This window comes from Oncorhynchus gorbuscha, linkage group LG17, assembly GCF_021184085.1.
Source record: "Oncorhynchus gorbuscha isolate QuinsamMale2020 ecotype Even-year linkage group LG17, OgorEven_v1.0, whole genome shotgun sequence".
Lineage (NCBI taxonomy): Eukaryota > Metazoa > Chordata > Actinopteri > Salmoniformes > Salmonidae > Oncorhynchus > Oncorhynchus gorbuscha.
Window position 1 is genome coordinate 23656138 of NC_060189.1, and position 11734 is coordinate 23667871.

Below are 11734 nucleotides of genomic sequence, written 5' to 3' on the forward strand. Positions count from 1 at the left end.
AAGAACATGAACCACAGGATATGATATAATCTTTGAACTCAGTGATGCACAGTGATGAATAGAAATGACGTATGCAGATAACTACCTACCTACCTGTCAAGGGCACCTCCAGCTGAATTCTTGTTGAAGCAGTCACAGCAAACAGCTAATGTTAACCGTTCTACTTTGAGATGAAGGAGACCATTGACCACCATTATGGGAAAGTGGCATTGGTGCTCTTTCATTCAAGGTGGGAAATAGATATAGACCTGGTAAATGGCTCGGGGGAAGGAAGTGTGCAGGTTTAAATGTGACCTCATCTGTTCCCTTTTCAGCCCCACTCCCTTTTCAGTAGCTCAGGACTATAATGGAGGGAATGGCCCAGCGTAGAGGATGGGGTCAAAAGAGCTCCTCTCATCAAGGAATTCTGTATGGGGTGTTGAAGGTCGGTGAGAGTGGGTGAGTGAGTGAGTGAGTGAGTGAGTGAGTGAGTGAGTGAGTGAGTGAGTGAGTGAGTGAGTGAGTGAGTGAGTGAGTGAGTGAGTGAGTGAGTGAGTGAGTGAGTGAGTGCAGCATGTGTTCTCTGTTCAATAGAGAGGAAAGCTCAGACCACCAGAAGCAAACTGATTCATACTGTTTACTGTAAGTCATCCACCCCACTTGGAATACAACTTTGTAAATAACTGCAGGATGTGTTTGAACTGTGGTAACTCATTATTGTATTTGGTTAATTCCCTTCTTTTGAGCAGAATAAATATGCAGAACAGGGCAGATATATTATTTGAGAATCATACATTTGTCTGTATTTTTATGCACTTTGTATTTCTTATTTGGTCTAAAACACCTTTCCAGTCTAGACATTGTAACGTTTTCTGATTCAGACAGAATCCTATCACTGCTGCTTGACTGTGTCTACATGAAAATGAGTGTCAAATCAAAAGAGCTTTCATTTCCCTCTAAAAAATGACAGGGAGGAAATGGAATGGGGCATATTCACACTGAACTGAGGGAGGAAATGGAATGGGGCATATTCACACTGAACTGAGGGAGGAAATGGAATGGGGCATATTCACACTGAACTGAGGGAGGAAATGGAATGGGGCATATTCACACTGAACTGAGGGAGGAAATGGAATGGGGCATATTCACACTGAACTGAGGGAGGAAATGGAATGGGGCATATTCACACTGAACTGAGGGAGGAAATGGAATGGGGCATATTCACACTGAACTGAGGGAGGAAATGGAATGGGGCATATTCACTGAACTGAACTGAACTGAGGGAGGAAATGGAATGGGGCATATTCACACTGAACTGATGGGGAGGAAATGGAATGGGGCATATTCACACTGAACTGAGGGAGGAAATGGAATGGGGCATATTCACACTGAACTGAGGGAGGAAATGGAATGGGGCATATTCACACTGAACTGAGGGAGGAAATGGAATGGGGCATATTCACACTGAACTGAGGGAGGAAATGGAATGGGGCATATTCACACTGAACTGAGGGAGGAAATGGAATGGGGCATATTCACACTGAACTGAGGGAGGAAATGGAATGGGGCATATTCACACTGAACTGAGGGAGGAAATGGAATGGGGCATATTCACACTGAACTGAGGGAGGAAATGGAATGGGGCATATCCACATTGAACTGAGGGAGGAAATGGAATGGGGCATATCCACACTGAACTGAGGGAGGAAATGGAATGGGGCATATTCACACTGAACTGAGGGAGGAAATGGAATGGGGCATATTCACACTGAACTGAGGGAGGAAATGGAATGGGGCATATTCACACTGAACTGAGGGAGGAAATGGAATGGGGCATATCACACTGAACACTGAACTGACTGGGAGGAAATGGAATGGGGCATATTCACACTGAACTGAGGGAGGAAATGGAATGGGGCATATTCACACTGAACTGAGGGAGGAAATGGAATGGGGCATATTCACACTGAACTGAGGGAGGAAATGGAATGGGGCATATTCACACTGAACTGAGGGAGGAAATGGAATGGGGCATATTCACACTGAACTGAGGGAGGAAATGGAATGGGGCATATCCACACTGAACTGAGGGAGGAAATGGAATGGGGCATATCCACATTGAACTGAGGGAGGAAATGGAATGGGGCATATTCACACTGAACTGAGGGAGGAAATGGAATGGGGCATATTCACACTGAACTGAGGGAGGAAATGGAATGGGGCATATTCACACTGAACTGAGGGAGGAAATGGAATGGGGCATATTCACACTGAACTGAGGAGGAAATGGAATGGGGCATATTCACACTGAACTGAGGGAGGAAATGGAATGGGGCATATTCACACTGAACTGAGGGAGGAAATGGAATGGGGCATATTCACACTGAACTGAGGAAATGGGAGGAAATGGAATGGGGCATATTCACACTGAACTGAGGGAGGAAATGGAATGGGGCATATTCACACTGAACTGAGGGAGGAAATGGAATGGGGCATATCCACACTGAACTGAGGGAGGAAATGGAATGGGGCATATTCACACTGAACTGAGGGAGGAAATGGAATGGGGCATATCCACATTGAACTGAGGGAGGAAATGGAATGGGGCATATTCACACTGAACTGAGGGAGGAAATGGAATGGGGCATATTCACACTGAACTGAGGGAGGAAATGGAATGGGGCATATTCACACTGAACTGAGGGAGGAAATGGAATGGGGCATATTCACACTGAACTGAGGGAGGAAATGGAATGGGGCATATTCACACTGAACTGTGGGAGGAAATGGAATGGGGCATATTCACACTGAACTGAGGGAGGAAATGGAATGGGGCATATTCACACTGAACTGAGGGAGGAAATGGAATGGGGCATATTCACACTGAACTGAGGGAGGAAATGGAATGGGGCATATTCACACTGAACTGAGGGAGGAAATGGAATGGGGCATATTCACACTGAACTGAGGGAGGAAATGGAATGGGGTATATTCACACTGAACTGAGGGAGGAAATGGAATGGGGCATATTCACACTGAACTGAGGGAGGAAATGGAATGGGGCATATTCACACTGAACTGAGGAGGAAATGGAATGTGGCATATTCACACTGAACTGAGGGAGGAAATGGAATGTGGCATATTCACACTGAACTGAGGGAGGAAATGGAATGGGGCATATTCACACTGAACTGAGGGAGGAAATGGAATGGGGCATATTCACACTGAACTGAGGGAGGAAATGGAATGGGGCATATTCACTCTGAACTGAGGGAGGAAATGGAATGGGGCATATCCACATTGAACTGAGGGAGGAAATGGAATGGGGCATATCCACATTGAACTGAGGGAGGAAATGGAATGGGGCATATTCACACTGAACTGAGGGAGGAAATGGAATGGGGCATATTCACACTGAACTGAGGGAGGAAATGGAATGGGGCATATTCACACTGAACTGAGGGAGGAAATGGAATGGGGCATATTCACACTGAACTGAGGGAGGAAATGGAATGGGGCATATTCACACTGAACTGTGGGAGGAAATGGAATGGGGCATATTCACACTGAACTGTGGGAGGAAATGGAATGGGGCATATTCACACTGAACTGAGGGAGGAAATGGAATGGGGCATATTCACACTGAACTGAGGGAGGAAATGGAATGGGGCATATTCACACTGAACTGAGGGAGGAAATGGAATGGGGCATATTCACACTGAACTGAGGAGGAAATGGAATGGGGCATATTCACACTGAACTGAGGGAGGAAATGGAATGGGGTATATTCACACTGAACTGAGGGAGGAAATGGAATGGGGCATATTCACACTGAACTGAGGGAGGAAATGGAATGGGGCATATTCACACTGAACTGAGGGAGGAAATGGAATGTGGCATATTCACACTGAACTGAGGGAGGAAATGGAATGTGGCATATTCACACTGAACTGAGGGAGGAAATGGAATGGGGCATATTCACACTGAACTGAGGGAGGAAATGGAATGGGGCATATTCACACTGAACTGAGGGAGGAAATGGAATGGGGCATATTCACTCTGAACTGAGGGAGGAAATGGAATGGGGCATATCCACATTGAACTGAGGGAGGAAATGGAAGAGAACAACATGGATAAGGAACTGTAAAGGAGTGGAATGACAAAATAAATATTAGAGAGCCACTATGTATATTAAGATTTGAACGTTCATACAGCCATGCCCCATTTACACTATGCTATCCCTACAGTACCTGTCACAATTGCCTGCAAATGATATCCTCTGTCGCCAGGGTAGTGGGTTCGATCCCCGGGACCACCCATACGTAGAATGTATGCACACATGACTGTAAGTCGCTTTGGATAAAAGCGTCTGCTAAATGGCATATATTACAATATATTACAATATTACTAGCATGTTCCTGATAGCAAGATGAGACAATGTATCTTACTCTGACGTTAGTTAGCTGTGGTCATGCATTTCCCTATGTATTTACATGATTGCCAATGTCTTATTCTTCACAGTGCATTAAAACCATTTCAAGATTACCTGCAGTGAAGATATTTGTTTTTTAGTTAAAGAACAACAGTCTGAAAGAAATGCTGATCTAAATGATCTAATTGCCATGTATAACTCTAAATTCTGCTATCTTGAGCGAATATTTGCAGTGTTGGGTGAGAGGGTCAATGTTCTCCGGTCTGTTTTATTAGCTATTATAGGAGTATAGCTCATTCTGTGAAAAGAATTCTTCAGGCACTATGTTATATTATTACCAGAGGCATGTTACCTGCCCAAGGCCTTTTTAGTGTAGAGGACGGGTTTCTGCAACATCGGGAAAACCTGACTAAGTTTCCCCGTTAACAAATTGTAGCAGCTAACTCTTCATCTCTGTGGCAACAGCATAAGGACATATCCCTTGTGAAAACATCCTCCTACAGAATAGACTATGTAAGAAAAAAGGGTGAATTGTGAAATACTGTGTCTTATTGGTGACAAAACTGCACAACCCTTATTATGCTGCACCACAGCTTTGAATTGTCCCAAATTGGAGCTTCAAAGTCAATTGTGTAGATGACAGATGCTCTAATGCAGTTTGATGTTCATCCAGAGATGATTATTTTATATTCGTTTAATTATGACATTAATGTTACACAGTAGGACATTAAAGGTCAAAGTGTAAGGACGGATCTTGCACTGAGGTCGTTTGAATATGTCGTAGGTGTCATCTGCAATTATATGATGTTTCTTTACACATTCAATATCACTATTGTAATGTTTTATAATATTCCTTCCACAGATCATCTGGGATGAGCAGACCAAAGACAATGTTAAAGTTATTGTAATAGTTAACATCCATTTTCATGATTTGGATAGCCGTCTTTTATACTAATATACTTACGTTATCGTTGAGGATACAATAAAGATATAATATGACTTAAATTCACCAAAATGTTTTTTTTTGGAATATGACCCATTTAGCACCCCAATGCTTTCAGTTGTCAATGAACTGTTTTATACCAGCTAGACTCAAATCAAACCTCTTATGTTTTGATATAAACTTAATAAAATGTCTTCGGTCGTGGTAAGTCCTTGGCAACTCATATTGCTGGCCTCTTAATGACAGAAATCTAAATAAAAGGGGAACTCATATAGAGCTTCACTGTGGCCCCAGTATTTGTTTTACAACTCAAGGATTGTCTTTGGTTTTGAAGCCAAATCTGTGCTTCCAAAACACACTATCTTCTTTAGAAAAAAAGAAACGAAGACATACAGATTCAGCAGCCTAGCCATCAGCATCAATCTCTAATAAAGCCCAGCTTCTTTCAAGAGCCACAGCTTCACTTCAGAGTCCAGTGCGTCTTTGAACCTGTTCACAAGCATGCTTATCTGCCCTCACACCTTAGCTGCACAGCAACATCTTCCTCTCCACGGCAACAGCATTTGCCAGAACACTCTCTGGGATGATAACAGGCAGCACATTTTGGGCTTGACTTATCTCTCCCAGGCAACAAGGAAACTCTATCTCTTTTCGCTTATTTTCCTTTCCATGATAAACAGTGACTGGACACTTTTGTGCTCTGAACGTCCCTCAAAACTGCTGTCTTGTGCCAGCTGTGGAGTGATTTGAGTCTAATGCAGCTGAGCGATAAGAGGGACAGACAAATGGGAACGTTTCTAATTAGCTACTACTATTAACCCTAACACTACATTTGAGTTAGCAGCACACATCAGGTCAACATTACGCTGGTCTGGTGGATCATGTGACGGGTGATTTTTTTTAAGGTATTATTGAAGTGAACTGGAAATAACGTTATTTTAGTCTGGCAGATGAGAACTGGCACCCAAAACTGTCCACAGATGGCTTGCTGAAAATACACAGCTCAGGGGGTGGGCTGCTGGTGTCTTGCCACACATCATAAATCTTTCTAGACCATGCTGTCAATGCTAACTGTACAAGATATTTTCAGTATTAAAGTGTTGGCCAGGCCAGGCAACAATTATTAAGTCTCTTCTGTCCTGCAGAGCTGTGTAGTGGAAGTGAAGGTTACCAGGGACAGAAGCCCTACTCTCAACTCAAAGATTACCCCATGACTAGATTAGAGTGATTTTATCCATTCAACTTCCATAGCATGGCAATAACGCAACATCAAGAACCACTGGCTGAGAAGTTCATGGCTCCATAAGTAGACTAAAGCATACCTCCCCTCTTTCTGTTGACACTGCTTAGGGTTACTCACATGTTTGAGTTGCATATAGTGGCAAAATGTTGTTGTTTCTCTTCCTTCTTATTATGTTCCTTCTCCTTTTATAATCTATAGTAATTTCTATCATAAAGATTCTAATCGAAAGTACTGATAGGCTAAATATGATTGTTTTTAAATGTAATGATGTGTGTTACAGCTGGCCACAGTAAATGAAAAACATGAAAATTAAGGTTTTAATACAAATCTGTATGAAATCATCTTTATTCAGGTGTGACATAGCCTTGTTTGATCATGTTTTAATGTATTGATGGAAATTAAAACAGTTATCCACCTGATCTCCATCTCACTACCTCTATTGAATACTATGACATGAAGAACCCTAACCCTAACCCTCTATTGAAAACTATGACATGAAGAACCCTAACCCTAACCCTCTATTGAAAACTATGACATGAAGAACCCTAACCCTAACCCTCTATTGAAAACTATGACATGAAGAACCCTAACCCTAACCCTCTATTGAAAACTATGACATGAAGAACCCTAACCCTAACCCTCTATTGAAAACTATGACATGAAGAACCCTAACCCTAACCCTCTATTGAAAACTATGACATGAAGAACCCTAACCCCTGAATACTATTGAATACTATGACATGAAGAACCCTAACCCTAACCCTCTATTGAAAACTATGACATGAAGAACCCTAACCCTAACCCTCTATTGAAAACTATGACATGAAGAACCCTAACCCTCTATTGAATACTATGACATGAAGAACCCTAACCCTAACCCTCTATTGAAAACTATGACATGAAGAACCCTAACCCTAACCCTCTATTGAAAACTATGACATGAAGAACCCTAACCCTAACCCTCTATTGAAAACTATGACATGAAGAACCCTAACCCTCTATTGAAAACTATGACATGAAGAACCCTAACCCTAACCCTCTATTGAAAACTATGACATGAAGAACCCTAACCCTAACCCTCTATTGAAAACTATGACATGAAGAACCCTAACCCTAACCCTCTATTGAAAACTATGACATGAAGAACCCTAACCTCTCTATTGAATAACTATGACATGAAGAACCCTAACCCTAACCCTCTATTGAAAACTATGACATGAAGAACCCTAACCCTAACCCTCTATTGAAAACTATGACATGAAGAACCCTAACCCTAACCCTCTATTGAATACTATGACATGAAGAACCCTAACCCTAACCCTCTATTGAAAACTATGACATGAAGAACCCTAACCCTAACCCTCTATTGAAAACTATGACATGAAGAACCCTAACCCTCTATTGAATACTATGACATGAAGAACCCTAACCCTAACCCTCTATTGAAAACTATGACATGAAGAACCCTAACCCTAACCCTCTATTGAAAACTATGACATGAAGAACCCTAACCCTAACCCTCTATTGAAAACTATGACATGAAGAACCCTAACCCTAACCCTCTATTGAAAACTATGACATGAAGAACCCTAACCCTAACCCTCTATTGAAAACTATGACATGAAGAACCCTAACCCTCTATTGAAAACTATGACATGAAGAACCCTAACCCTAACCCTCTATTGAAAACTATGACATGAAGAACCCTAACCCTCTATTGAAAACTATGACATGAAGAACCCTAACCCTAACCCTCTATTGAAAACTATGACATGAAGAACCCTAACCCTAACCCTCTATTGAAAACTATGACATGAAGAACCCTAACCCTAACCCTCTGAAAATGAAGAACCCTAACCCTAACCTCTATTGAAAACTATGACATGAAGAACCCTAACCCTCTATTGAAAACTATGACATGAAGAACCCTAACCCTAACCCTCTATTGAAAACTATGACATGAAGAACCCTAACCCTAACCCTCTATTGAAAACTATGACATGAAGAACCCTAACCCTAACCCTCTATTGAAAACTATGACATGAAGAACCCTAACCCTAACCCTCTATTGAAAACTATGACATGAAGAACCCTGAAGAACCCTAACCCTCTATTGAAAACTATGACATGAAGAACCCTAACCCTAACCCTCTATTGAAAACTATGACATGAAGAACCCTAACCCTAACCCTCTATTGAAAACTATGACATGAAGAACCCTAACCCTAACCCTCTATTGAAAACTATGACATGAAGAACCCTAACCCTAACCCTCTATTGAAAACTATGACATGAAGAACCCTAACCCTAACCCTCTATTGAAAACTATGACATGAAGAACCCTAACCCTAACCCTCTATTGAAAACTATGACATGAAGAACCCTAACCCTAACCCTCTATTGAAAACTATGACATGAAGAACCCTAACCCTAACCCTCTATTGAAAACTATGACATGAAGAACCCTAACCCTAACCCTCTATTGAAAACTATGACATGAAGAACCCTAACCCTAACCCTCTATTGAAAACTATGACATGAAGAACCCTAACCCTAACCCTCTATTGAAAACTATGACATGAAGAACCCTAACCCTAACCCTCTATTGAAAACTATGACATGAAGAACCCTAACCCTAACCCTCTATTGAAAACTATGACATGAAGAAGAACCCTAACCCTAACCCTCTATTGAAAACTATGACATGAAGAACCCTAACCCTAACCCTCTATTGAAAACTATGACATGAAGAACCCTAACCCTAACCCTCTATTGAACCCTAACCTATTGAAAACTGACATGAAGAACCCTAACCCTCTAAAACTATGACATGAAGAACCCTAACCCTAACCCTCTATTGAAAACTATGACATGAAGAACCCTAACCCTAACCCTCTATTGATTGAAAACTATGACATGAAGAACCCTAACCCTAACCCTCTATTGAAAACTATGACATGAAGAACCCTAACCCTAACCCTCTATTGAAAACTATGACATGAAGAACCCTAACCCTAACCCCCTATTGAAAACTATGACATGAAGAACCCTAAAACTATGAAAACTATGACATGAACCCTAACCCTAACCCTCTATTGAAAACTATGACATGAAGAACCCTATTAACCCTAACCCTCTATTGAAAACTATGACATGAAGAACCCTAACCCTAACCCTCTATTGAAAACTATGACATGAAGAACCCTAACCCTAACCCTCTATTGAAAACTATGACATGAAGAACCCTAACCCTAACCCTCTATTGAAAACTATGACATGAAGAACCCTAACCCTAACCCTCTATTGAAAACTATGACATGAAGAACCCTAACCCTAACCCTCTATTGAAAACTATGACATGAAGAACCCTAACCCTAACCCTCTATTGAAAACTATGACATGAAGAACCCTAACCCTCCCATAACCCTAACCCTAACCCTCTATTGAAAACTATGACATGAAGAACCCTAACCCTAACCCTCTATTGAAAACTATGACATGAAGAACCCTAACCCTAACCCTCTATTGAAAACTATGACATGAAGAACCCTAACCCTAACCCCTATTGAAAACTATGACATGAAGAACCCTAACCCTAACCCTCTATTGAAAACTATGACATGAAGAACCCTAACCCTAACCCTCTATTGAAAACTATGACATGAAGAACCCTAACCCTAACCCTCTATTGAAAACTATGACATGAAGAACCCTAACCCTAACCCTCTATTGAATACTATGACATGAAGAACCCTAACCCTCTATTGAAAACTATGACATGAAGAACCCTAACCCTAACCCTCTATTGAAAACTATGACATGAAGAACCCTAACCCTAACCCTACTATGACATGAAGAACCCTAACTATTGAAAACTATGACATGAAGAACCCTAACCCTAACCCTCTATTGAAAACTATGACATGAAGAACCCTAACCCTAACCCTCTATTGAAAACTATGACATGAAGAACCCTAACCCTAACCCTCTATTGAAAACTATGACATGAAGAACCCTAACCCTAACCCTCTATTGAAAACTATGACATGAAGAACCCTAACCCTAACCCTCTATTGAAAACTATGACATGAAGAACCCTAACTCTAACCATCTATTGAAAACTATGACATGAAGAACCCTAACCCTAACCTTAACCCTAACCCTAACCTTAACCCTAACCCAAACAGTTATCCACCTGATCTCCATCTCACTTCCTCTATTGAATACTATGACATGAAGAACCCTAAGCCCTAGCCCTAACCCTAACCCTAACCCTAACCCTAACCCTAACCCTAACCCTAACCCTAACCCTAACCCTAACCCTAACCCTAACCCTAACCCTAACCCTAACCCTAACCCTAACCCTAACCCTAACCCTAACCCTAACCCTAACCCTTATCCTAGCTCTAGCCCTAGTCCTAACCCTAACCCTAGCCCTAACCCTAGCCCTAGCCCTACCCTAACCCTAACCCTACTAGCTTCATGTGCACACCCTAGATCAACCCTAACCCTACTAGCTTCATGTTCACACCCTAGATCAACTCTAACCCTAACACTAGCTTCACATCTACACCCTAGATCAACCCTGCCCTAAGACGAGCTTCACATCTACAACCCAGCTCAACCCCTAACCCTAGCTTCATGTCCACACCCCAGCTCAACCCTAACCCTAGGCCTAACCGTAGCTTCATGTCCACACCCCAGCTCAACCCTAACCCTAGGCCTAACCGTAGCTTCATGTCCAAACCCCAGCTCAACCCTAACCCTAGGCCTAACCGTAGCTTCATGTCCACACCCCAGCTCAACCCTAACCCTAGGCCTAACTGTAGCTTCATGTCCACACCCCAGCTCAACCCTAACCCAAGACCTAACCGTAGCTTCATGTCCACACCCCAGCTCAACCCTAACCCTAGGCCTAACCGTAGCTTCATGTCCACACCCCAGCTCAACCCTAATCCTAGGCCTAACCGTAGCTTCATGTCCACACCACAGTTCAACCCTAACCCTAGGCCTAACCGTAGCTTCATGTCCACACCACAGCTCAACCCTAACCCTAGGCCTAACCGTAGCTTCATGTCCACACCCCAGCTCAACCCTAATCCTAGGCCTAACCGTAGCTTCATGTCCACACCACAGC